Here is a 25,896-nt window from a genome sequence, read left to right as displayed (position 1 = left end):
AGTTTTTCCATGTCCGGTTCGAATTGCTGCTTCTTGACCCACATACTTGAAGTGGTTTGGTATTTCCATCTCTTTAAGAATTTTCCAGTTTGTTGTGATCCACATAGTCAAAGGCTTTAGAGTAGTCAGTGAAGCAGAAGTAGATCTTTTTTTTCCATTTATTTTTATTAGTTGGAGACTAATTACTTTACAGTATTGTAGTGGTTTTTGCCATACATTGACATGAATCAGCCATGGAGTTACATGTATTCCCCATCCCGATTGCCCCTCCCACCTCCTTCTCTACCCGATCCCTCTGGGTCTTCCCAGTGCACCAGGCCCGAGCACTTGTCTCATGCATCCAACCTGGCCTGGTGATCTGTTTCACCCTAGATAATATACATGTTTCGATGCTGTTCTCTCGAAACATCCTACTCTCACCTTCTCCCACAGAGTCCCAAAGTCTGTTCTATACATCTGTGTCTCTTTTTCTGTCTTGCATATAGGGTTATCATTACCATCTTTCTAAATTCCATATATGTGTGTTAGTATACTGTAATGGTCTTTATCTTTCTGGCTTACTTCACTCTGTATAATGGGCTCCAGTTTCATCCATCTCATTAGAACTGATTCAAATGAATTCTTTTTAATGGCTGAGTAATATTCCATGGTGGATATGTACCACAGTTTCCTTATCTATTCGTCTGCTGATGGGCATCTAGGTTGCTTCCATGTCCTGGCTATGATAAACAGTGCTGTGATGAACATTGGGGTACATGTGTCTCTTTCAGATCTGGTTTCCTCGGTGTGTATGCCCAGGAGTGGGATTGCTGGGTCATATGACAGTTCTATTTCCAGTTTTTAAAGAAATCTCCACACTGTTCTCCATAGTGGCTATACTAGTTTGCATTCCCACCAACAGTGTAAGAGGGTTCCCTCTTCTCCACACCCTCTCCAGCATTTATTGCTTGTAGACTTTTGGATAGCAGCCATCCTGACTGGCGCGTAATGGTACCTCATTGTAGTTTTGTTTTGCATTTCTCTGATAATGAGTGATGTTGAGCATCTTTTCATGTGTATTTTTGCCATCTATATGTCTTCTTTGGAGAAATGTCTGTTTAGTTCTTTGGCCCATTTTTTGATTGGATCATTTATTTTTCTGGAATTGAGCTGCAGGAGTTGCTTGTATATTTTTGCAATTAATCCTTTGTCTGTTGCTTTGTTTGCTATTATTTTCTCCCAATCTGAGGGCTGTCTTTTCACCTTGCTTATAGTTTTCTTTGTTGTGCAAAAGCTTTTAAGTTTCATTAGGTCCCATTTGTTTATTTTTGCTTTTATTTCCAATATTCTCGGAGGTGGGTCATAGAGGATCCTGCTGTGATTTATGTCGGAGAGTGTTTTGCCTATGTTCTCCTCTAGGAGTTTTATAGTTTCTGGTCTTGCCTTTAGATCTTTAATCCATTTTGAGTTTATTTTTGTGTGGAATTCTCTTGCTTTCTCTGTGGTCCAGTTTATGTTGACAATATGAGTTCTGGTTCCTCTGACTTTTCTAAACCCAGCTTGTATATATAGAAGCTTTCAGTGCACAGACTACTGAAGGCTAGCTTGAATGATTTTGAGTAGAACCTTACTAGCATGTGAAATGAGTACAATTGTATGATTATTTGAACACTTCTTGGCTCTAGATTTTTTTGGGATTGGATTGAGAACGGACCTTTTCCAGTCTTGTGGCCACTGCTGAGTTTTCCAAATTTGCTGACACATTGAGTACAGCACTTGAACAGCATCATCTTTTAGGATTTGAAATAGCTCAGTTGGAATTCCATCACCTCCACTAGCTTTGTTTATAGTAATGCTTCCTAAGGTCCATTTGACTTCAAACTCCAGGATGTCTGACTCTTTGCAAATGACCACACACACCATCATCGTTATAAGGGTCATTAAGACCTCCTTTTATAGTTCTGTGTATTCCTGCCGCCTCTCCTTAATCTCTTCTGCTTCTGTTAGGTCCCTACCATTTCTTTATTGTGCCCATCCTTGCATCAAATGTTCCCTTAATATCTCCAGCTTTCTTGAAGAGATCTTGAGTTTTCCCATTCTGTTGTTTTCCTCTGTTTCTTTGCATTGTTCATTTAAGAAGCCCTTCTTATCTCTCTTTGCTGTTCTCTGGAACTCTACATTCAGTTGGATATATCTTTCCCTTTCTCCCTTTCCTTTCACTTCTGTCCATTCCTCAGCTGTTTGTAAAGCCTCCTCAGACAACCCTATTGCCTTCTTGCATTGTTTTCTTTTGGGATGGTTTCAGTCACTGCCTCTTACACAGTATTACAGATCTCTATCCACAGTTCTTCAGGCCCTCTGTCTACCGAATCTAATCTGATGTGAAGCTCGTAGCTTCATTGAGTTACACAAGCCCCTTCATCACTTCAGGGCAGTGATCCATGAAGAGGCTGCCCTCTTTGGACTCCCGTAAATCTAGGATAGGGAAATAAGAGGTTTTTTGAATCATGGAGGAAGAGAGACTGTGGTTTTGTTTCCTTTTTCTTCACCAGGAGGGAATTTTGACTGTGTAGTCCTTTCAGTTAGGTGAGGATGTTCCAGAGATCAGTTCCTTGAGGTTGCTATGCCTAAGAGAAAGGGAGACTGCCTTTCTTCGAATGGGCTTCTGCTTATGCAGTGTATTTAAGGAACATGGTTCTGTGGAAAATATGGGTATGACCTATAAACAGTCTCAGTCTAAATAAAACAATGATAGCATAACAAAGGCTTCCCTGGTAGTTCAGCTGGTAAAGAACCCACCTGCAATGCAGGAGACCCTGGTTCCATCTCTGGGTTAGGAAGATCCCCTGAAGAAGGCAGTGGCTACCCATTCCAGTATTCTGGCCTGGAGAAGTCCATGAACTGTATAGTCCATGGGGTTGCAAAGAGTCAGACATGACTGAGTGACTTTCACTCACAACACAAGGAAATTGCCTCCAGGAAATCAATGTAAGCGAAGTTACCAAAATGTAAATGTATAGCTGAGAGAACATATACTATTGTATCAACCACAATTATTAAATGCAAAACAAGTGCAAATTTAAGAAATTTAGTCAACAAACTATAGTATAATAATACTTGTTATAATTAAGCAATGGGCTGTTCTTCAGTCAGTTTCTTTATTCTACCAAGAGCAGGATTTTTCCTTTCAGGAAGAATAGTTCACTAAAATTCATAGTGACTCTTAAATAAATAATTTAGTTGGAAATATTTCAAGACTGCTCTGTCCCAGGTGGTATTTTCTAACTCAATGGCTTGGGCTCATGAGCCTCATTCCCAGCATTATCTGCAATCTTACCATTCTCCTCCAATAAGATTACAGTCTTACCACTGAAATAGTTGTTTAGTATTTTAACTTCTAATGACTCATATTTTCTAAAATATTCAGCACGACTATTTTCACACTGTTTCTAAAAATACATCTGATTCTGAACAAAAAAAAGTATTTTGGATAAAAAGCAGAAAGACAGTTGAACTGATAAGCAAGCAAGCAAAGTCGCTCAGTTGTGTCCGACTCTTTGCGACCCCGTGGGCTGTGGACAGCAGGCTCCTCCGTCCATGGGATTTTCCAGGCAAGAATACTGGAGTGGGTTGCCATTTCCTTCTCCAGGGGATCTTTCCGACCCAGGGATCGAACCCATGTCTCCCACATTGCAGGCAGATGCTTTACCCTCTGAGCCACCAGGGAAGCCCAAACCAATTCTACTGGGAGTGGAGTTGAACTAATACTCCCTATTTAATTTTATCTGAGAATTCCCAGTTCCTTAAAACACCTTGGAAAATGCTTGTAAGACAAATAAAAAGCCTTGCACTTATAGCCAGATGCCAGTTAGGGTTTTTTTGTCCTTTAATATTTAAAGGATCTTTTTACATCCCTGCAGAAGAACAAGGATGTGAAGCTCTCTCAAAGACTGAGCTTCATATTTCCTAGCCCTAGCATTTTCTTGGTTACTGCTGGCTCTGAGCTCCTGGTTTGCTAAATTAATTAAACTTGGGAATCATATTGTATTTCTCTTGTGTTTTCCTGCTTATACATTAGTGAAACTCAGGACTTTAATTTCTTCCCCAACAGACAGCTCACATAGTATTAGTTTGCATTGAATATTTTAGAACAAAATTGAAAATTGAAGTTAAATATTCTGACTCAGTCAATTCTACATCCTTTTTTTTAGAGCTGTGAAATTTGAATTGGTGTTCTTTATGCACACATCTTCCCTCTAGCTTAAGAAATCATTGAGACGCCTGCAATATTTAGCTGCCTTCTACCTGATAAGAACATTTAAAATTTATTTTTGTTTAGCTAATGGCTCACATTTTTCTAAAGTGTTCAGCATTACTTAATTTTAGGTAAGTGACCTTGGTGACCTGACCACATCTAACAAGGAATTAGAATAAAAGAGTAAATTGCCCAATTGCACACACCTTACAAATGGCAAAACTGGGATTCAAATCTAGACCATACAGTTCCAGAATCTGTACTCTTTGAAGTTCTCTATTCTTCATGCTTATGCTCTTTTATGTTACAATTGCAATTTTCTGTGTGTGCCTTGTTCACTGTAAGCAATCAGGAAAGAGTTGTTAAATAAATAAACAAACATTTATACATGAAAATAGAGTAACGATGCAGGTGAGTATGGGGCGAATGGTATTTAAGTCAAGTGGGGTTATCACTGTAATGAGCTATCAGAGAAAGAGAATATGTAAAGATCCCAGTACATAGCGAATAAGTCAGTGTAGCTGAGACTGGGTAAATACCATTTCACTAGTGGATCTGAAATTTAGGATAGAATTTTATTTTCCAAAAGTAACCTCAAATAGTTGAAAGCATATGAAGGTATATTTGGACTTAATGAAAACTACCAAGGATTCAGCTGTGAAATGAGTTCATCAGCCAGAATCAGATAAACATGATTTGTACTTGTTTCTGAGTTCCAGTACTCTTTGTATTCACTTGCTAAGGAAATATTTGTTCTGAGAGTCTGTGGAGTCAGAGACTTAGAGCTCGACATCAATAATTTGTTATTGTATCATCTCAGCCTTGCATTACTGATGAATTCTTAATCAAATTCAATGCTGTGTAGAGTTCTGCTGATTGGAGTTCCTGTTTAATTGCAAACACTTCCCTTTAACATTGTTGAACAGCTTCCTAGATTATGTCACAAAGATTCATTCTGATATCTCATGTCTTAATAGATTAGTATAATGCAGTTTATTTCATTGTTTTAAAAATACAGTTTGTGAAAAATGACTGGGATGAATCCTCATTTATTATTTATTTGCTATTCAATTTATTCATTAATCATTCAATAAGCAGTTATTTTGTTAGCTTTTGGGGATAATTTAATGAAAAATATAGGTGCTATTGCTGTCCTTACAAAGATATTAGCATTTAATGTACAATATGAAAGATGAATTGATGAATTGAAATTTGCTGAACAAAAACTATGTTTATGATAGAAAAGACAATATAAAGTCCAGAAATGAGAATAATCCTGAGGAACTTGAAAATCTAAAAGAAGTTCACTGTAAACAAATTATAGGTTACCAGGAAAAGGCAAGGCAGGGAGAATGGTGAGATATGAGACTATGTAGGTTAAATAAAAATGCAGATCAAATTAGTAATTGCATATCACTTATACTGAAGATTATCCAAATATCAAAGGATGTTACTAAAGGTGTTTAAGGAAGTGAATGATACCATTACATTTGCATTTCATAAAACTTATCTACATGTCTGTTGAAAAGTTAAAAAGAATAAACAAGATGTTCTATATACATAAAATGGACCATTGTTTAGCCTTAAAGAAGGACATCCTGACACATGCTACAATATGGATGAACCTTGAGGACATTAAGTGAAATAAGGTATGCACAAAAAGACAGATATCGTCTGTGTGATTTCACTTGTGCGAGGTATCTAGAGTAGTCAAATTCATGAGAACAGGAAGTGGAGTGGTGGTTACCAACACTGGGTGAGGGGGACATGGGGAGATGTTTAAGGGGGAGACAGTACTTTCAGGTCTGCAGGATGAAACTTTCTAGAGGTCTGCTGCAAAGTGCAACACCACTGAACTGCACACTTAAAGCTGGTTAAGATGGTGAAGTTTATGTTATGTGGTTTAAGACTATTTTTTGAGCATTTTCAGTTTTACAGCAATATTGAGAGAGATTTTCCATATACCCCCTGTTCCCGCACAGGCATAGGCTCCTCCATTAATTAGCATCCCCACCAGAGAGGGATACTTGTTACAATTGATGAACTTACACTGATACATCATAATCACCCAAAAGTGAACTGTATATGTAGTACTTTAAAGTTAACTTTTGGCGTTGTACATTCTATGAATTTCTACAAATGCATAAGGACATGTATCCATTATTAGAATATCATACAGTATATTTTAACTGCCATAAAAATCCTGTGTGCTCTGCCTATTTAGCCCTCTGTCCTCAACTCCTGGAAACCACTGATTTTTTTTTTTTTAATTGCCACCAGCAGTTCAGTTCAGTTCAGTCGCTCAGTTGTGTCCGACTCTTCGACCCCATGTATCACAGCACACCAGGCCTCCCTGTCCATCACCAACTCCCAGAGTTTACTCAAACTCATGTCCATTGAGTCGGTGATGCCATCCAGCCATCTCATCCTCTGTCGTCCCCTTCTCCTCCTGCCTTCAATCTTTCCCAGCAGCAGGGTCTTGTACAATGAATCAGCTCTTCGCGGGAGGTGGCCAAAGCATTGGAGTTTCAGCTTCAACGTCAGTCCTTCCAATGAACACCCAGGACTTATCTCCTTTAGGATGGACTGGTTGGACCTCCTTGCAGTCCACGGGATTCTCAGGAGTCTTCTCCAACACCACAGTTCAAAAGCATCAATTCTTCAGCGCTCAGCTTTCTTTATAGTCCAACTCTCACATCCATACATGACCACTGGAAAAACCATAGCCTTGACTAGATGGATCTTTGTTGGCAAAGTAATGTCTCTGCTTTTTAATACACTATCTAGGTTGGTCATAACTTTCCTTCCAAGGAGTAAGCATATTTTAATTTCATGGCTGCAATCACCATATGCAGTGATTTTGGAGCCCAAAAAAATAAAGTCTGACACTGTTTCCACTGTTTCCCCATCTATTTCCCATAAAGTGATGGGACCAGATGCCATGATCTTAGTTTTCTGAATGTTGAGCTTGAAGCCAGCTTTTTCACTTTCATTTTCATCAAGAGGCTTTTTAGTTCCTCTTCACTTTCTGCCATAAGGGTGGTGTCATTTGCACATCTGAGGTTATTGATATTTCTCCCGGCAATCTTGAATCCAGCTTGTGCTTCCTCCAGCCCAGCGTTTCTCATGATGTACTCTGCATGTAAGTTAAATAAACAGGGTGACATTTTACAGCCTTGACGTACTGCTTTTCCTATTTGGCTCCAATCTGTTGTTCCATGTCCAGTTCTAACTGTTGCTTCCTGACCTGCATATGGGTTTCTCAAGAGGCAGGTCAGGTGGCCTGGTATTCTCATCTCTTTCAGAATTTTCTACAGTTTATTGTGATCTCCACAGTTAAAGGTTTTGGCATAGTCAATAAAGCAGAAATAGATGTTTTTCTGGAACTCTCTTCCTTTATTGATGATCCAGCAGATGTTGGCAATTTGATCTGTGGTTCCTCTGCCTTTTCTAAAACCAGCTTGAACATCTGGAAGTTCTTGGTTTACGTATTGCTGAAGCCTGGCTTGGAGAATTTTGAGCATTACTTTACTAGCATGTGAGATGAGTGCAATTGTGCAGTAGCTCATTCTTTGGGATTGTCTTTCTTTGGGATTGGAATGAAAACTGACCTTTTCCAGTCCTGTGGCCACTGCTGAGTTTTCCAAATTTGCTTGCATATTGAGTGCAGCACTTTCACAGCATCATCTTTCAGGATTTGAAATAGCTCAACTGCAATTCCATCACCTCCACTAACTTTGTTCGTAGTGATGCTTTCTAAGACCCACTTGACTTCACATTCCAGGATGCCTAGCTCTAGGTTAGTGATCACACCATCATGATTATCATGATGAAGGTCATGAAGGGTCATGAAGGTCTTTTTTGTATAGTTCTTCTGTGTATTCTTGCCACCTCTTCTTAATATCTTCTACTTCTGTTGGATCCATACCATTTCTGTCCTTTATTGAGCCCATTTTTGCATGAAATGTTCCCTTAGTATCTCTAATTTTCTTGAAGAGATCTCTAGTCTTTCCCATTCTGTTGTTTTCCTCTATTTCTTTGCATTGATCGCTGAGGAAGGCTTTCTTATCTCTCCTGGCTATTCTTTGGAACTCTGCATTCAAATGGGAATATCTTTCCTTTTCTCCTTTGCTTTTTACTTCTCTTCTTTTCACAGTTGTTTGTAAGGCCTCCTCAGACAACCATTTTGCCTTTTTGCATTTCTTTTCCATGATAATGGTCTTGATCCCTGTCTCCTGTACAATGTCACGAACCTCCGTCTATAGTTTATCAGGCTTTCTATCAGATCTAGTCCCTTAAATCTATTTCTCACTTCCACTGTATAGTCATAAGGGATTTGATTTAGGTCATACCTGAATGGTCTAGTGGTTATCCCTACCTTCTTCAGTTTAAGTCTGAATTTGGCAATAAGGAATTCATGATTTGAGCCACAGTCAGCTCCCAGTCTTGTTTTTGCTGACTGTATAGAGCTTCTCCTTCTTTGGCTGCGAAGAATATAATCAGTCAGATTTCGGTGTTGACCATCTGGTGATGTCCATGTGTAGAGTCTTCTCTTGTGTTGTTGGAAGAGGGTGTTTGCTATGACCAGTGCATTCTCTTGGCAAAACTCTATTAGCCTTTGCCCTGCTTCATTCCGTACTCCAAGGCCAAATTTGCCTGTTACTCCAGGTGTTTCTTGACTTACTACGTTTGCATTCCAGTCCCCATTAATGAAAAGGACATCTTTTTGGGGTGTTAGTTCTAAAAGGTCTTGTAGGTGTTCATAGAACTGTTCAACTTCAGCTTCTTCAGCGTTACTGGTTGGGGCATAGGCTTGGATTACTGTGATATTGAATGGTTTGCCTTGGAAACGAACAGAGATCATTCTGTCATTTTTGAGATTGCATCCAAGTAGTACATTTCGGACTCTCTTGTTGATTATGATGGCTACTCCATTTCTTCTAAGGGATTCCTGCCCACAGTAGTAGATATAATGGTCATCTGAGTTAAATTCACCCCTTCCAGTCCATTTTAGTTCGCTGATTCCTAGAATGTTGATGTTCACTCTTGCCATCTCCTGTTTGACCACTTCCAATTTGCCTTGATTCATGGACCTAACATTCCAGGTTCCTATGCAATATTGCTCTTTACAGCATCAGAACTTGCTTCTATCATCTGCCACATCCAAAACTGGGTGTTGTTTTTGCTTTGGCTCCATCCCTTCATTCTTTCTGGAGTCATTTCTCCTCTGATATCTAATAGCATATTGGGCACCTACCGACCTGGGGAGTTCCTCTTTCAGTATCTTATCATTTTGCCTTTTCATACTGTTCATGGGGTTCTCAAGGCAAGAATGCTACCATAGTTTTGCCTTTTCATGAATGTCATATAATTGGAATCATACGATATGGAGCCTTTTCAGATTGGCTTTTTTCACTTACTAATAGGCATTTAAGGTTCTTCCATGTCTGGATAACTCATTGATGTTTGTGCTGAAAGGAATTCCATGGTCTGGATGCACCACAATTTATATATCCACTCACCTACTGGAGGTCATCTTCGTTGTTTCCAAGTTTTGAAAATTGTGAATAAAGCTTGTATGCAGGAGTTTGTGTGGAATGTTATTTCTATTAACCACACTGAATATAGTGTAATATTAAAAGCCTGTATAACAGTGATAAGACTTCTAAAAAATCCAAGTGAGAAAACCTGGTAACCTGATCTTGAATAGCAGTAGGGTACATGAAGAAGGGTAATCATATTCCATGTTCAGTTTTATAAGGGGGTAGAATCAGTTTGACTCGTATTGTTTATTGCAGAATTAATTTGGATAAAGAAAGAATAATTTCACTTCTGGTTTGTTTCTTTTGCAGTGTGTATCAGCTGTCCACAGGCCATTTGAAATAGATGTTCTCATCTCAGGAAAGACCTTTTAGGCATAAAAATACATTGAATTCTGATGAAGATCAACAGCATTCAACAGTTACTAGTAGTCTTTATATAATAGCCCTTTTTATGGCAGTAACTCACATTAAAAATGATACGGAAACAGAAGGCAAGAATTCCCTTGGATATTGGATTATATATTTTATATCCAATCATATATATATATATATTGGATATATTCTCTTGGATTATGTTGGATATTGAGTGGTGGAAAGGGGCATGTAATTTTGAAATTCCCCATGATGGACTTGATATTAGCTTTCCCGTTCCCAGTGGAAGTTGCATGTTTCTACCCAATTTAAGATAAATGATTGATAGTAATTGAAGGTCTGGCAGTAGATGAAATTGTTTATAGAGATTTTGTTGGATTAGAAAGGAGTTGCGGAGAATCCTTAGGCACAGTGCAATTTAAGAAATGAGTAGAAGAAAAATTTTCCTTTGCTTTCATTAGTATTACAAAGTCCCAATCATATTAGCTAACTTTTCTCTAGTTTATTTTGAAACTTTTCCTCAGTTGATTTTGAAACTGAGGTTAAATAGGGTAGAAATTGGGAGGAGGAACAGAGAAGGGGTGGGGAAAAGAGGGAGTTCAGTTCAGTTCAGTTCAGTCGCTCAGTCATGTCCAACTCTTTGCGACCCCATGAACTGCAGCATGCCAGGCCTCCCTGTCCATCACCAACTCCCAGAGCCTACACAAACTCATGTACATTGAGTAGGTGATGCCATCCAACCATCTCATCCTCTGTCGTTCGTTCCCTTCTCCTGCCTTCAATCTTTCCCAGGGAGAGGCATTCTATAAATAATGTTGCTTTTGTTTTGTTTTTATTTGTTTTACTATTCCCCCTTTTTACATCTTAGATCCATGGAATTAAAGCAAGCATAGAATGATAGTTTCCCAAAGGTACACTTAGGTGCTCCCCTAGGTAATCACAGCAAATACACAGGGGTGCTGTCAAAAAAGTTGTACCCAATACGTTAAACAGGTAAGGAAGATTTTATTCAATACTATTGCAACAGGGAAAAGAGGCTGAAGTGAACTATTAACCAAAAGGCAGGAGAGTTTTTAAATGTTGAGATAAGCTAGTGGAAAAGTACTGAAGGACATTAAAAGCTGGTCAAAGTAGTGAGGTCATCTGGGTTTTCTAAATTAGCGCATAATATTGTTAGGCTCATCCGCCCCAACAGAGACTAGAAAATAAGGACACTGTGTTTCTTGATGGTTACATTTCAAAGGGATGGCTTCCAGGTACTTGAGAAAGATATTTCTAGGTTATAAAACTGGCAAAAATACCTGGGAGATTTACACCTCAAAGGGGAAGAGAAAGACACTACATTGCAAGTTTTCTGAAGCAAATGCTCTTATCAAGGCTCCTATGTATGTATGCGCCTAGTCCCTCAGTTGTGTCCAACTCTTTGTGACCCCACTGACTGTAGCCCACCAGGCTCCTCTGCCCCTGGGGATTTTCCAGGCAAGAATACTAGAGTAGGTTGCTATGGCCTCCTTCAGAGGACCTCTCCAACCCAGGGATCGAACCCAGGTCTCCCACATTGCAGCAGATTCTTTACTGTCTGAGCCACCATTGTTTATTTGGGTTGTTTATGTTGCGATATTGATTTGTATGAGCTATAGTTTCTAAAGACTTGATGAGGACCAAAGGATTCACTTCCAAGCTCACTCAGATGGCTGTTAAGAGGTTTCATATAGCTGATCATAACATGGTTTCCCTACAGCAATTGATAAGACAGAGCCAGAAAGAATCTGAAGGTACAGTGCCTTTTAGGACCTAATCTTGGCAGTTCCATACTATCACTTTTGCCATATTCTATTTTTCATGCTAAATAATCTTGGTACAATGTGGGAGGAGGCTGCATACCCAGAGCCATGAATCACTAAAGGCCAGTTTGAGACTGGCCGCCACTGGAATCTCGAGGCAGGAAAAGAGAATGTGGCCAAATTCACAAATGGGTGATTTTATCAGATGGACAGTGTAAGGCGAGCCAGGCAGTCAGGCAGAGAAAGATTTATTATAGGAAGAAAGAAAGTGACTGGTTTTAGAGAGAAACCAGTGCTCTCCATTTACAGCTAACCCTTCTTTTATCCTGTTGGTAGGCAATTGTGCCCCAAAGGGAGCAGGCCTTAGTTTATCTTTAGCCGCAGCTGGGGTCTTGTGGTCACGTAGTCTTGAGAAACTGGCACCAGCAGGTAAAAGCCGGATATCACCTTAAGGAAAAAGCAGGATGTCACCAGGGCAATGTGGCCCCTGTGACTTCATCCCTTGTTTGTCAGATCTCCACAATGGTCCATTTTTTACAATACGCCATGAGCCCCATGTGGACACTAACAGATATTGACACTAGCAGACACTGACAGGATATTGAAAAAGTGAGTTAAGAACCTTGATGAGAGATTAGGTAAGCTGTTGGAATATGAAATTTGATCTAGAAATGAAAGAAAGTGAAGGATCTGTTAGGTAGGAAAGAAGTATAGGAATATTGGAGTTGGATCATAATGCAGTTGGATAATTAAAAGGATAGAAGTCTGAACATATTATTTCAAATTATTCTTTGAATAATATTTGGAGGTTATTGGAAAAGGAATTGTTAAGTCATGCTGGCAATTGACATCATGTGGAAAGAAAGACCATAAGTTAAATTCTGAAATCTGTATTGTATTAGAAGAGATGAGTTCAAGATGTGGAAAGAATATTTTAGTCAAGTAAATAAAGTGTCAAAGAAACAACATCTAACTGATCCCTACTCATGAGTGAATAAGAGAAATAGCCTGGAAAGTAGTCAGACTAGAGGAACTCTAGGTCACAATTTTAGTGTTCACCAGACTTAGGACTTGTGTTCACCAGACTTAGGACTTGAAAAGAGTTTATGTAAAGTCGTTCCCTCATCAACAAGACATTTCCTCAATTAAAAACAAGAATGGAGAACTGAAGATTTATGTAAAATTGTTATTCATATAATGGAGTTTTCAGATAACATGCCTGATAGGATTGGATGAAGAAAGGAGCAAGGTAGAGTATGATGATGGACTGAGTGAGTGAGTGAAGTCGCCCAGTCGTGTCCGACTCTTAGCAACTCCGTGGACTACAGCCTTCCAGGCTCCTCCGTCCATGGGATTTTCCAGGCAAGAGTACTAGAGTGGGGTGCCATTGCCTTCTCCAAAATCAGATTTAACTGACTACAAATTAAACAAGAAAAATTAATTTCAGCATCTCCCAGTCCACTGAGGATAGGCTATGACTCTAATTTTCAACCCATTGTGGGTTTAGATAAAACCCTGGGTAGAGTATTCTGAAGTTCAACTTGGTAGTGAATGCAAAAGCCCTAATAGCTCCTGATTTAAATGAAAATGCCATATACAGTTTGATGGTGAAAGTGACTAGCATTTCTGCAGCAGTGGTTAAGTTAGTGTATCATAATACTCTTTGAAATGAATATGAAAGTTACTAGAACAGTGTACTCTACACAGTGGATGTTGGGTGCATGCGTACCTGCTTAGTCATCAGTCGTGTCCAACTCTCTGTGACCCTTTTGATTGTAACCCAGCATGCTCCTCTCTCCATGGGATTTTTCAGGCAAGAATACTGGAGTGGATTGCCCTTCCTTCCTCCAGGGAATTTTCCTGACCCAGGGATCAAACCCATATCAACCTGTGTCCCCTGCATTGTAGGTGGACTCTTCACCCACTGTGCCACGAGGGAAGCCCAGATGTTCGGTAAAGGGGCACGAATATAAGAAAGGAATGGTAATCCAACTATGAAAGCTGAAAGATTTGGTGATTCTACCGTATGCAGGTTTAAAACAGTTGCAGAAATTTTGTAAAGCTATTGACTTCCATTGAGCTTAGTTCCTTACTATCTTCTACAATATTTAACTTTCTGATAGTGCAGGTGGTAGTGAAGAAATGAAAAGAAATTGCCTACTTATGTCCATTTTTAAAGGATAATTCAAGTATTCAATCTCAGTTATAACACTCATTCTATAGAATGTTCTTTGTTATCTGATATATTTGTAAACTTTGATTTTCTTGAGAGCAGAACATCCATTTAATTTGTATTTGAACTTCCAGTGTCTAACATAGCACCTAGCCCATAGTAGGTGGAGGAAGGGATATTATGTTTATTGCACAATTTAAGAAACAAGGTATTTAACTAAAACTTTCCCAAGGTTACAGTCATCACTTCAAAAGGTAGAGGGAGAGAGAAAAAGAAAAGTTGTTTTCACCATAGACTTTGCTGACTCAATATTTATCCATTGTATTTATATTTTTCTCTGTATGTGTTTTTCTGTCAATTTAGTTTCATTATTCTTTGAAGATTAGAGTCTACCAAAGGCAATTGAGAACTGTTCTCACTTAATTAGGAAAGAGCTATTTGAGTCCTGATCCCCACCTTGAAAATTGTCTCATAATTGCTTTTAGAGATAGATATAAAATACATCTGAAGATCTTATTACTATCATTTTGCTATTGTCAGTAATTACTTCACATTAGTAAAATCACTGAGTTAAGGTAAACTTGTATACAAAAGGTTGACAATTCCCTAGGCTTATCTCTCTTCTATAAATTACCTTTATTTCATGAAAATTTCTAGTGTTGTAAATATAATGTTGAACTAAATTGTTTGGGGACTTTTATTTTTCATTTTGTAATGTCACAAAAAGAAACTTTTGCTTATGAATTTCTCATAACAAAGTTTTTTTTAATGCATCACTATTTCTGTCCTTTCCACCACCCTCCATCCCCAGCTTGGAATTTCAATAAGAAAATAAAACCTACAAAATGAAAACAAAAATCAATCTTCTTTTATTTAGGAACAAATTAAATTGCCCTTCTAAAGTAATGATTTTTACCTTAAAGCAGTGATAACTATCTTGTTGCTCTGTCAAGGCTTCTCACCCTCTTATCTCACAACAGTTAACCTTAATAATGCCCTCACTTTCAGACTCTTCCTGACTTACAGCTCTTGAAGCACTTCTGTTAAGCTGGATCGTTTACTAACACTTGGTCTCTAATAGAGTCAGTGTCACTTTGAGGATTGTAAATGGATTCCACTGAAAATCAAGTTCTTCAGACACTCTGAAACTAATGTGTGTGTGTGTTTTCTTTTCTAGTAATTGATATGTGTTAAATGGATTTTCACCATGTTATTGAAGCTTCCTCTAGGCAAAATGACAGGATACCAAATTCTGATTTTCTTTAATTTTTTGAAGGGGTGGTCATTTCATATTTGATAATACCTAGTGAAAATGATAAGTATATAAATAAGAATGCATGGCCTCATAATATCAAACTTTAAAAATATATATTTTAATGTGGAAACTGCATTGTTAGAATCTGGAGTTAACTTCTGTGCTTAGTCATTTTATCCGTGTGCATAGGTCACCTACGGTACTAGGCTTTAATAATATGTCTAGTCATTAAAGAATTATGTACTACTTATATGAATGACATTTATTTTAGAATATACTTTTTTTTTATAATTAGTAACTCCCTCCCCCAGTTGTTATGTTTGAAAATAGGAAAAATTATTATAGATTAGCTTTAAATTTTACAACTATCCTTGATTTCATATTTATAAAAGTGAAAAGTGAAAGTGAAGTCACTCAGTCGTGTCCGACTCTTCGCGACCCCATGGACTGCAGCCTACCAGGCTCCTCCGTCCATGGGATTTTCCAGGCGAGAGTACTGGAGTGGATTGCCATTTCCTTCTCGGATCATGCTCCCCACCCCCCAAAAGGAGTTATAGCTCTCCTCCCTCCCTTAACCAATATTTACTGAGCCCCTCTATGTGCCAAGCATTTATTTTCAAATGAAGACAAACTGTTAATGATTCAAACACTCAAGAAAACAAGGTAATGCTTCCCTATCAAGCCATTCACTGCAATTCACTTTCATCAACGTAGAAATTCCTTTCACCTACATGTAATGTACATAATGAATACTGATTTATTTACCTTTATGGTTCTGATCACTACACTTAGCAACCAAAGGAAATGTTAATTTTCTCAAATTAATAAGGTTAGTAGCAAAAGAGAATCCCAGGACTATACTCAATGTTTTTTTGTTTTTTTTTTCCTATAGTGTCCTGGACATTCTTATCATATCAAATGATAAAAATGATCTCATTGATGACTTGTATTAAGTATGCATAGTCCAAACAGCTTAAAAACCTAATTTACAAATAAATAAACTTGAAGGTGAAATTTTCAGATTACAATTTTTGTGGACCATTTATGAACATTCCTTTCCCAATTTCCTAATAGTTTATTTTATGGCTACAGTCCTAGCAACAAAAACACTACCCCAAGATGCCTATGTGATTCAGCTAAGAATAACCAGAAAAGTACATTTGGTGCCCAGAAATAATAATTTCTTGCAGCTATGCCTTCTTTGCCCTTCTATCCTTTAAGTTCAAGATTTTTGCTACAGAGATGGCAGACCAACAGAAATCATAGGTGATTCAAGACAACTTATTATGCAGTGGGGAAATATTTACAGAAAGTCTTTTCTTCCTCTAAATACAGCATCTTTGCATTTGTTATTCTGTACTAAGCACAGCTCTGAGATTTCTAGCAAACCAAGAATATTCACTCAGGTTGCTAGACATTTCTTTCTCTATTGTCTTCTGATTCTTCTTTCCTTCCCTATTTCATTTGCATTCAAATTATATATTTGTAAACTTTTGCTCACATTTTTTATTGAGCTATCCCAAAGAGGTATTTTGTTAAATGCCTTGCATTGGGCTGAAATTTATGTTTAAGGTACCTATTTAGGAAAGATTATTTCTCAAAAGCAAGGTCTGTGCAACAAATGGTATACCTACTGAGTAAAAGCAAAATTCTTATACTAACAAGACTTGATGTGTTTAAGTTATACTTACAAAAGATATCAAGAAAAAAAATTTTTGATTGTTTTCTGAAGAAAGTGTTAAATATCACATTAGGTCTTTTATTTCCTCAACAACTTTTTTGACCATGACCCAAGTAAGTAATGCATTTTAGATTATACACATATACAAAACATGAATTACATAAAATGGCATTTAGCCTTACTATATTCAGAGCCCATTGATATTACCTATGCTAAGTCACAATCCATTAAATTTTAGTTACACTAACGCACACCCAATTTGAAAAATATGGAAGCAAGAAATGGAATTAATTTTATAAAAGGTAAATATTCACACCTCTATCAGCTCTATTCCATATGCATTAAAACTGGCTTTAAAGGATTCTCATAATAGTCCTTAGGCAATTAGTAGGCCTGAACACTCATTACCACTCCCTTCTTGAATTGCAGACTTATTCAAGTACAAAGGAACTGAGAAAAAGTGACTTGTGGGAAAAATACCAAAACTATTGGTAAAAAAAAACATGTCAGTGATGATGACTTCTATTTGAAGCAACCTTCTCACCATCTCCTTATGGTAATAAAGGAAAAGAACCTCAATTTAATAAAATCTAACCCCCAAAAGGGAAAATCCTTTCATGATTTGAAAAGATGTCCATTACGTACATTACAAATGGGTTGAGCCCAATTGTTTTTAAGTTATTAATTTATTCTGAGTACCTTTATTCTTAGTATCATAACTATTTCCACAGAATTATGTCATTTTGTCACAGATAAATTGTAAAAAGTCAAAAATTTTCAACAGTTATGTTCACATTATTAAAGAGAAAGAATCATTACATTAAGAGATGCTTTTTGCACTCTGCTGTTGATGGTTATGAACACTTCTCCACTCTCCAATGCTCTTAAAGAAAATAAACAACCACAGTTCCATCTTGGATGCAAAATTTCAATTTAAGTATTTACTTTTCTAATACTCATAGGTTTAAGAAATAAAAGTATTATTGTACTAAAGCCACTTAAGACATTTTAGTAGGCTCAGTTAAATAGGAGCAAGTTTTAAGAAGCCAACCAAGATTAGCTGGGATTTACAAAAAATAACCTTCATTCATGGGTCTGAATCAGAGAGATTAAAGAAACCAAATTAATAATTTATTTTGCTTGTGATTTTGATATAAGAAAGTTTGCTTTTCTTTAAGCATTCTGAAATCGTTAAGCAAAAATTCTAAGATTATCAGCTGATGTAAAATTCCTTAAAATTACTATAAAACTGCCCAAATTATTTTTTTAAAGGAAGCATTAAAAAATCCTTCAAGAATTTAAAACAGTATTTATGAAGACTTTAAAGATAATTTTAAAATTATAGTGTAATTGTTAAGTATCATCTCACACTGGTCAGACTGACTATCTGAAGAAGTCTTCAAATAATAAAAGCTAAAGAGGGTATGGGGAAGAGGGAACCCTCTTACACTGCTGGTGGGAATGTAAATTGGTATAATCACCATGGAGAACAGAATGGAGCTTCCTTAAATATATATATAATGGACATATATATAATATACTTAGATATGCAGATAATGGAATTAGTCAAAAAAAGGAATGAAATGTTGCCATTTGTAAGCAACATGGATGAACCTAGAGAATACATTACTAAGTGAAATTGAGACAAATATCATCAGTGTAATTCTTGTCTAACACTGTCTTTTAAAAGTGATTAAATAAATTCTTGATTAAATAAATTCTTACCTAGAAATTCTTTGTGATGCCTTTGTAATTGGTGTTCCAACAAATGCCTCAGGCAGCTCTGGATCTGGGAGAGAATATGCTACAGGAGATGGTTCCTCTACTTTAGGACTATTGTAGTTATAAATGACTCCTTTAATTGTCTTATTTTGAAAAGGAAGTACCTTCCTGGTTTTATCCCTCAGGATCTTAGCTAACCAAATCAGAATAACTATGGTTGTTGTAAAGTAAGAGTTGTGTGGTTTTTTTATTTTGTTTTTTTTTTTTTTGGCCTAAGATTGGGCTAGCTACTATTAAAATCATTTGAGATCTTAAAATATCACAAACAGCAGTGAAAAAGTGAAAGTGTTAGTCACTCCGCACGTCCACCTCTTTGTGACCCCATGGATTGTAGCCCACCAGGCTCCTCTGTCGGTGGAATTCTCCAGGCGTGGATAGAATGGGCTGTCCTTCCTTTCTCCAGAGGATCTTCCCAACCCAGGGCTCCAGCCTCCAAGGGGTGTGCTGCATTGCTGGCAGATTCTTCACTGTCTGAGTCGCAAGACAAGCCCAAAGCGACCGTAGCACCTACTGCTCCGTCCAGTGAGCACAGTATGTGTGAGTACTCTGCTAAATATTTTAAGTGTTCTAACTTGCTTTATTTTCACAACAATTCTGTTGGGTAAGTAGTATAAACCTCATTAAAAGAAGAGGAAGGAAATCCTCAGAAAAGTTAATTTTCTCAATGTTACCATGACTAATAAGTGGTAGATCAGGAATTCTGACTCAGAGTCACTGCATGTTACATTTATAATTTCTGTACAGATAAGTGAGGGTTATTATGAGAAAAAAATACAAATCCTAAATACAGAGAGATTCTCAGAATTAGGCACAGGTTTCTTTCCATCAAGCTGAAGGAGATTATTACCTTGCTGTTATATAATGAATGCTGCAAGAATGAAAACACAGCTTCTCTTAAAGGTTGAGTAATATTTACTTTATAAACACATTCACCATTCTTTTGATTTAAGAAAAAATAGTTTTATCAGTACGTATATAAATTTTAACTTTCAGTACATTGCATATTAAAAAAAAAAACAGATACCACTGCTGCTTTATGAAAGGCATAGCAAAAAGGGTTTATAAATGTTGTATTGGAACATGAAGATGGCAGGATGGGAGAGAGGCCTACTATGGCAATGTTATATAATCATTTAAATGTGTACTTAATACACATACTAAAAACGTACCTGACCTGCCCTGTCTGATTTTATAAGTGACTTAAAGAGATCTTTAAGTATCTATGACATCTGTTTTGATTGTTCAAACTAAAACAATTTTGAAGCTTATAAAATAGATTTGAAGCCAAGGCTGGGAAATTGAAGAGTCAATTACTCATATTTAGAATTTGTTTCCTATGAAAGTCAAACAACAAAGGTATAAAACTAAAGAATGAAAGTTTACGTAGTATTCTTCTTCTGCCCATTTGTTTTCTAACACCTCACATACAGTCTGGATACCATACTTTACAACAGAGCCCAATGTAAAGAAATAAGATATATTTGCAATGAATTGGAATAGGTTGAATGTTACCTTACCTCATAATCTACAGTGCTTTCTATTCTAAAGAATAGCTTTTTTTGAAGTATGGCTCTTAAGACTCTCTGCAAGACACGTATTCTATCGCAATTCTCGTCTCTTCTCTCTGATGGAGCAAACAGGTCAACTGATCTCTGCCTTTCAACTATGAATGAAAGTAACTTTGACTTGCATCTCATTCATCCTTTTGCAAGAACATAAAAAAGAAGTTGCGTGAAACTCAGCAGTGGCCTTTCCCATGGCAAGGAGTACAAAAAAATTTCCCCAATTTGGAGTTGTATTCAGTACTCTCTGCATGGCAATAAACTATTTTTTTCTGAGTTATTCAATAAAAGTGAAGCATCTCATAAGTTGTAATATATTTTTGGTATCGTCATAACTTCAACTTACTCAACAATATTTGTTTACCTTGGATTTGAAGTTCATTAGGGATGATGAACACAAAACTTGTATGAAACTTTATGTAGCTCCTCAGTGTAAATATTAGTATTGAGTAGGCCAAAAAGTTTGTTTGGAGTTTTCAGTAACATCTTACAGAAAAACTAGAACAAACTTTTTGGCCAACTCATTATTTTTATAGTTGTTCTTTATACCTGAGATTCTTTCTCCAATGGTCAGTGAAATCAAACTATGTTTTCTGAATTGCATCATGGTATAGCATAGTGTATTAAAGAGAACAAATACTGGAGGTAGATTGCCTGAATTTTGAGTCTCAGCACCATTTGATATTTGCTGAGGGGCCTTGGTCAGTTTTAATTAATTGCCCTATTCTTACCTTTCCTCAATTTTCATTCAAGTATGATAGTAAGAGTACTTACCTCATAGAATTTTTACTAGAATTAAATTTCTAGACACATGTTAAGCATTTAAAACAAGACTAACTTTAAATGCTCTGGAAGGTTTCTAATATTAGCTCCATAATTATACACATTTTACTGTATTATATACATTGTTAGGCATTTAACCATACATCATAAGGATTTACACACATTCAGTTATATACTATAGACATTTGTGTATATCTAGCTACACACTACCAATAGTCTATAGTTTTACATGTTTATACAACACGAGAAAGATTAGGTATAGTATTTATAAATCTGTCTTAATAATGAAAAGGAGAATAAGAACTGGAAGCACACCCAGCATCTCTGTGGTTACGATAGAGTTAAGCTGAAAAGATAATTATGTTATTAAATTATTAAAGTCCATTATTCAAACAATGATGTTCAAAATGAATTAAAAACATGAGGATCTGTTTGAAGTTAAGGCCTTTTATATTTGTAGCTCATAACTGTAGTTTCCTCCTAAACATAGGGTGAAACAGCCTTTATGCAGCAGGTGAGAAAAGAAGTAAAACAAAAGGAAGAATTGAGATAGTTACTGCACCGGGGACACCTGTTCCCCAAGACGTAGATGTTATTAATAGGTGAGTCTAGATTTTAAAGAGGTCAATATAGGTTGAATATCTAAGCAAGGATGGGAGGATAAAGTGAAGTATATAAAATAAATAAGCCAGAGGGAATAAATCAGGGTAGGGCAGTACAGATTAAGAGAGGATTAAATTAAGACTTAAAATTTCAAAACACATAATTTTTTAAGAATAAGCATATGGCATAATCTTGTATTTTGAAGATATTACCTTGAAAGCAGAGCAAAAAGGTTTTAATGAAGAGAGATGATAAGATTTAAATGAGTGATATGATCCACAGTGTAAAATTATTAAAATGGGAGAGTTGGAATTGTCCTGATATGTTATGCAGACTTAGAAAGTTATTAGGACTTGGTCATGTCACATTTTCCAGGAATAAAACAGAGTTGAAACTTTTTAAAAATGTACTTTAGCACTAATGAACACTTGCTTCTTTTTTCCTTTGCTTTTTTCTTTAAAATTTAAAGTTCAACTTACATTTTGAAAATGATTTTAATGACTTTAAAATGTGTTTTATTGGGAATTGGCAATTTAGTGGTTAGGGCTGCGCGTTCACTGTTGAGGGCACTGGTTGGGAAATTAGGATCACGCAAACTGTACAGCACAAAAAAAAAAAAAAAAAAAGGTAAGAATGAGTTTTGTTGTTGGTGTGTGCATGTGTGACTAAATTTGTGTAGAACATTAACCAAAAATGGACTGTTTGTTCAGAATATTTGTATTTTTCCAAAGTTTTTTTTTTGGTAATATATTAATAATCATGACCAGAATCTCGTATTTACTTCAAATCTCTGATACTCTCCCAAGACATGTATTAAAAGTCAAGAGTTCATGTTCATTACTTCTCATTCTATATGTGTTAATGTGAATTAACTTTCTGAAATATTAAAATTGCTTATATATCATAATTCATACATATATAAATTTGTAACACAATTTTTGGTTATTTTTCCATTAAAGTAAAAGATTTTTCATTGTCTGCAGTAATCTCCATTCACTTCCTTCACTCCCTTGGTTTTAATCTATATATATATAGAGAGAGAAAGAAAGTTGCAATATTCTAATTTTTTTTTTCAGAGAAGCTAAAAAAATATGTTATTATGTGAAGCATCCTGGTTTTTAAATGCTGGGGACTAGCTAGAGAGTTTCCAAAGCTTTTGTAGGCTGTTACTTTATAGGCCAAATGTAGTACTGTTATCTGAAAGCTGATCTGCCTTTTGGCTGTGTATTCAGCCAAAAGACACGGCCAAGCCAACGACGGGGAGAAGGAAGAAGTTCTTAGTCGCAGCAAGTAAGGAGAACACCAGGGATCTTTCCCATAAAAGTGTGTTCCTGAACAGCAAAATTGAAGAAGTTTCAAACTAAGGATACACATGCATATTCAAGAAAAGATTTGGGTGGTGTATGCATATTCATGCAGGGGCTTGAACAGAGAGTTCAGCACAGATTCAGGACAAAAGTTGAGTCTAGGTTTTAGTTGAGTGAAGTCATGAGGGTCAGGAAAGGTCAGAATCATCATTTCTCATGTTCCAGTTGGTCTGATAGTTGAGGCTGCATTGCGTGCATACTCTGTTATGTCTGACTCTTGCCATCATGGACTGTAGCCCACCAGGCTCCTCTGTCCTTGGGGTTCTCCAGGCAAGAATACTGGAGTGGGTTGCCACGCCCTTCTCCAGGGGATCTTCCTGATTCAGGGATCAAACCTGTGGCTTCTGTGTCTCCTGCTTTAGCACAGGGCTTCCCAGGTAGTGGTTGAGGCTAGAGAGGGCTTTGAATTCTGCAAAACAACTCAAGAAAATCCTTCAGGCTAATCCTTACCATTAAGATAGAACCGAGACAGCCTTTAAAACTGGCTCATTGTCTTTGCTATTGTTACTTCTCTTGCCAGATAAGAGTCATTTGTTCCTTAATTTCCTTCACTGTGCCCAGCCCTTCACGACCCCATGACTATACAGTCCATGGAATTCTCCAGGCCAGAATACTGGAGTGGGTAGCCATTGCCTTCTCCAGGGGATTTTCCTAACCCAGGGATCTAACCCAGGTCTCCCACATTGTAGGTGGTTCTTTACCAGCTGAGCTAATAGAGAAGCCCAAAGAATACTGGAGTGGGTAGCCTATGCCCTTCTCCAGTGGATCTTCCTGACCCAGGAATAGAACGGGGGTCTCCTGCATTGCAAATTCTTTACCAGCTGAGCTATCAGGGAAGCCCTCTCTTGGCTGATAACAGTCATTTATTGTTTTATTCTTCTTTTCCTTTAAGATAATCAATGGTGAGTGATTTAGTCAATCACACCTCCCTAAAAATTCCTAAAATATGGGTTTTTGAGAGCTTCTAGCTTGGGTAACACATGGACGTGCTAAGATAGGGGTGGGCCAGGAAAGGATGCTTCTCTTTCATATTCCCCACACTTGGATCTCTTTTATTTGGCTGTTAATCAAGTGAAGATCCAGTAAATAAATTGTTTTGCCTGATTTCTGAGAGCTTTTCAAGCAAATTATTGAGCTTAAAGAGGAAGCTTCTCATTTATACTTGATTAGTCAGAAAATTCCATGGACAGAGGAGCCTGGTGAGCTACAGTCCATGGGGCCGTAAAGAGTCAAATACAACTGAGCATGCATGCCCTTCAGTCAGAAGTACAAGTAACAAACTGTACTTGAAACTTGCATCAGAGATGGGGAGGAGGGGTCTTGTGGAATGAACCCTTAACCTGTGAGATCTGATGTTGCCTCCAGACAGGTATCATCAGAGTTAAGTTTAGGACATGTATCCTGTGTCCATAAAGAACTGCAAGAAGTGTTTGGTGTGGAACCATTACACATCTGGAGTAAAAAGGATGCTGCGAACATTAGACAGAAAAACAAGGGATTTCCTTTCACTTGGTGTCTAGTGAGGTATTGCGTGTAGAGTGGTGTAGAGTGTAGTGTAGAGCGGTGAATAGAGGAAATAGAAGAACGGTGAGTATTTTCCTTTCATCTAGTGACTTTGTAGTTATTTCTGACTTAATATGCCAAACATCTAGTTCATTCCTGTCAGTTTTTTATTTGTTTGTTTTATGATCCAGTGGCTACACATGCTAGAACCTTACTTTTTTATTTTGAATAGTGATTCTCCAATTACTGTGTGAAACGTAGGCAAGTCAACTAACATTCCTGTGCATCAGTGTCCTCCTATGTAAAATGGATATTTCAATCACAGTCCAAGCAGGAACCACATGGTAATTTGAAAAAGAGCCCTAAACTGTAAGTTGTGAACTATAACAGGGATTACTTACAATGGGTAAAAAGAGTTCTCGAAAAATACTGTAGTGCTAAGGAGTGTACCTGAGAAATACACCCCTCAGCCCTAAATTATTTTTTGAGAACTCTCTTCACCTTTTATAAGTAATCTCCAAGGGTTTGATTCAGATCTCATTAGCTATAATGTGATTCAGTTCTCATTAGTTATAATTAAATAGATTATAGAGAGGTTCTCTGGGTGATTCCAGGTCAGAAGGGATTCTGGTGGGTGGAGAGTGACAGTCAGGCCCAGCAAACAGGAATTAACTCTCTGGTGAGCTGTCAACTTGAGACCAGGAAATCGGCCCTGAGAGGTATCTCGGAGTCTCATTAGGGATAGTTCCATGGGGGTGCGGCCGAAACTCAGTATGGGAGAGCCACTGAACCTCCACAAGAACACTGGCGAGCATGCAGTCAAAGCAAGAAAAGAAGAGAATAAAACACAATTTAAAACACCAGGACTTTGAAGAGATGTCCCTCCTTCAGTGTCCCCCCAGTGCTGTCTACCATCAAAGCTTAAACAGGGAGCCAGCTGCAAAGGAGAAATATTTAATGCACCTACTCAATTTTCACAGAACAGACAAGGAAGGTTGACATGGAAGTAAAGAGCAATAAATTGATAGTGTGTTAGTTTCCAAGGATATTCATAACACATGACCACAATCTGGGTGGCTCGGAACACCAGAATTATTCTCTTATCGCCTGGGGCTTGAAGTCTGAAATCAGTGTGTTGGCAGGGCTGTCCTCCCTCTGGAATCTCGAGAAGAGAATCATTCCTTGCCTCTTTCAGCTTCTGGTGGCGGTCACCCCCCGTGACTGCATTACTGCAGTCTCCGCCTCTGTCTTCCC

This window comes from Odocoileus virginianus, chromosome 24, assembly GCF_023699985.2.
Source record: "Odocoileus virginianus isolate 20LAN1187 ecotype Illinois chromosome 24, Ovbor_1.2, whole genome shotgun sequence".
Lineage (NCBI taxonomy): Eukaryota > Metazoa > Chordata > Mammalia > Artiodactyla > Cervidae > Odocoileus > Odocoileus virginianus.
Note: the sequence above shows the minus strand (reverse complement) of the source record.